Source organism: Carassius auratus, chromosome 4 (assembly GCF_003368295.1).
Source record: "Carassius auratus strain Wakin chromosome 4, ASM336829v1, whole genome shotgun sequence".
Lineage (NCBI taxonomy): Eukaryota > Metazoa > Chordata > Actinopteri > Cypriniformes > Cyprinidae > Carassius > Carassius auratus.
The window spans coordinates 9,709,662-9,712,779 of record NC_039246.1 but is presented as its reverse complement, the minus strand read 5'-3'; the positions used below and the strand labels follow the sequence as shown (position 1 = coordinate 9,712,779).

The following is a 3,118-nucleotide window of genomic DNA, read 5'->3' as shown; positions in this document are numbered from 1 at the left end:
CGACCTGATTGTTTTAGCCCATACAATGATTTCTCCAGTTTACACACTATCTTCTCATTTGTCTGAGATTTTACATCATACCCCTCTGGCTGTTCCATATAAGTTTGATAATCAATCGGTGCATGTAAGTAGGCAGTTTTAACATCCATCTAATGGAGAATTAAATTCTCTTAAATTCTGAGCAGCTTTCTGCATCAACACTCTCACACTGGTAAGGTTAGCAGTAGGAGAAAAAGTTTCTCCATAATCTACACCCAACTCCTGACTATACCCCTTGGCGACATAGCGAGCCTTATATTTGTCAGATCCATCAGCATTGGTTTTGATAGCATACACCCATCTACCCCCCACTGCTTTCTTGCCCTCAGGTAGTTTGGTCAAAGTAAATGTGGTGTTATCCCTCAGTGATTTAATCTCCTCATCCATTGCATCTATCCACTCCCTTGAGTTGGATGAAGTCACAGCTTCTCTAAAAGTCTGAGGTACATTGGAAACCATTTTACATATTGCATTGTCATTTTGCACATTACATTCCAAATTGAATATTGCTACCCATATACTTCCATATTCAACAAGCTAGATTAATTTAATTTTGATAGATTTCTTCCAATTTTTCCCCCTTACTGTTCACAGAAATAATAAATGTGCGGTTGGTTAATGGAAACAGTCCCTGCAGTGGGACAGTGGAGGTTCTTCATAGAGGTCAGTGGGGAACAGTGTGTGATGTTGGCTGGGATTTGGCTGATGCTGCAGTGGTGTGTAGAGAGCTGGACTGTGGAGAACCTGTAGATGCTGTGAGTGATGCTCAGGTTGGGCTCGGATCAGGACCAGTCTGGATGAATAATGTAATGTGTACTGGATCTGAGTCCACACTGAAGAAGTGTGGATCTGTCATATGGGGTTTTCAAAGTGTGTGTCAGAGCAAGAGTGCAGGAGTCATCTGCTCAGGTAAACTCAAAACTTCATTTTGTTGAAAGAAAGAATATAAATTAGTCCATGTTTTGTTTTTCTGAAAGGTCAATTCAAAATCTTTTTTTTTCAGGTGTCAGGCTGGTTGGAGGTTCTCGCTGCTCTGGGAGGTTAGAGATACTTCATGATCAGACGTGGATGTCAGTGTGTGACGCTGTCTTTGACCAGCAGGATGCAGAGGTTGTGTGTAGAGAGCTGGACTGTGGGGCTCCTGTACAGGTGCTGGGAGCAGCTGCTTTTGACAAAGGAGACGCTCAGATGTGGACACAAGAGATTCAGTGCAGAGGAAATGAGTCTGAGATTCGAATGTGTCCAGCATCAGAGAAACACAGCTGCTCTCATGATGATCACCAGGCGCTTCAGTGTGCTGGTAATAAGATTAATATGAGAGAAATTAGTAGCATATTAGGATCATATGCATCCCATTGCACTTGATTGATGTTAGTCTCTGTCTTTCTCTATAAGATGTAATGCATGTGAGACTGGTAAATGGTAACAGTCCTTGTGCTGGTAGAGTGGAGGTTCTTCACAGAGGTCAGTGGGGAACAGTGTGTGACACTGGCTTGGATATGCCTGCTGCTGCAGTGGTGTGTAGAGAGCTGGACTGTGGAGAACCTGTAGATGCTCTGAGTGATGCTCATTTTGGTCCAGGATCAGGACCAGTCTGGATGAGTTTTTTAACATGTTTAGGAACAGAGTCTACACTGAAGAACTGTTGGTCAGCAGGATGGAATACACTGTGTGCTCTCATAATTATGATGCTGGTGTCATATGCTCAGGTGAATAAAGTTAAACCTCAAAGCATTCCTCACTTTCTGATAATTTTGTCTTCATTATGTAAAAAAATATATATATTTTTGGATGTGGTTAGCTGCATATCAGATTTAAATATGTCTGTTATATTCTTAGAATTAATTACCAGTTAAGTATTTGAGATCTTGAAAATAATGTTAATTAACCATGACTAGTTTACTGCATTTTCAAAATGACTTAAATATTTACAACACACCACCCATAGTTAAAGGCATTGGTGACCTCAATTTTTCAGCTTCAAGAAGCATTTTACATTTATTCATTTAGCTTTTATCCAAAGTGACTTCCAATTGCTATATATATATATATATATACACACACACACACACACACACACACACACACACACACACACACACACACACACACACACACACACACACACACACACACACACACACACACACACACACACACACACACACACACACACACACACACACACACACACACACACACACACACACACACACACACACACACACACACACACACACACTCTGGAGCAACTAGGGGTTAAGTGTCTTGCTCAGGGACACATTGGTGTCTCACAGTGGATTTGAACCCAGGTCTTTCACACCAAAGGCATGTGTCTTATCCACTGCGCCAACACTACCCCATTTTCATTGAATAACAATGACACTGAGATTACAATTGTCATTTTTGGGAAATTCAATTAAAAACCCTTTCATTATGTACTACCTAAACATTAATAAATATATATATATGTAAAAAATCTAATTGGATGTAAAACTTGCCACATCCAAAACCTGCTCACCTAATCCTCACTTTTATCCAATATAAACAGGTCATAAACGTTCCAGACTTGCTGATGGGTCTAATCTTTGCTCTGGGAGGTTAGAAATACTTCATGATCAGACGTGGATGTCAGTGTGTGACGCTGTCTTTGACCAGCAGGATGCAGAGGTTGTGTGTAGAGAGCTGGACTGTGGGGCTCCTGTACAGGTGCTGGGAGCAGCTGCTTTTGACAAAGGAGACACTCAGATGTGGACACAAGAGATTCAGTGCAGAGGAAATGAGTCTCATATTTCATTCTGTTCAATATCATCATTCAAACACAACTGCACCACTGACAACATTGTGGGACTGATCTGTTCTGGTTAAGTATAAATATTCAGCATCTCTTCATTTGTTTTTGATTCTAGGTCATGTCTTAGGTTTGAGTTATAATGTTATCAATATAGTGACAACTTAGCTTAAGAATGTTTTATGCATTGTTTCTGAACACTTTTTACTTCGCTCAGGTTACACTGATCTCAGACTGATAAATGGCTCAGACACTTGTTCTGGAAGAGTGGAGCTTCAGTTCCTCAAA

The 3,118-nt window shown here is 40.7% G+C and overlaps 1 long non-coding RNA gene across 1 annotated transcript; it reads left to right on the top strand.

The window, feature by feature from the left end:
- The first annotated feature begins 638 nt into the window (after positions 1–638).
- On the top strand, positions 639–2,750 carry LOC113068368 (uncharacterized). Its single transcript, XR_003279530.1, has 3 exons — positions 639–948; positions 1,043–1,079; positions 2,640–2,750. It is a non-coding gene; the product is annotated as an uncharacterized LOC113068368 (long non-coding RNA).
- The last annotated feature ends 368 nt before the right edge of the window (positions 2,751–3,118 follow it).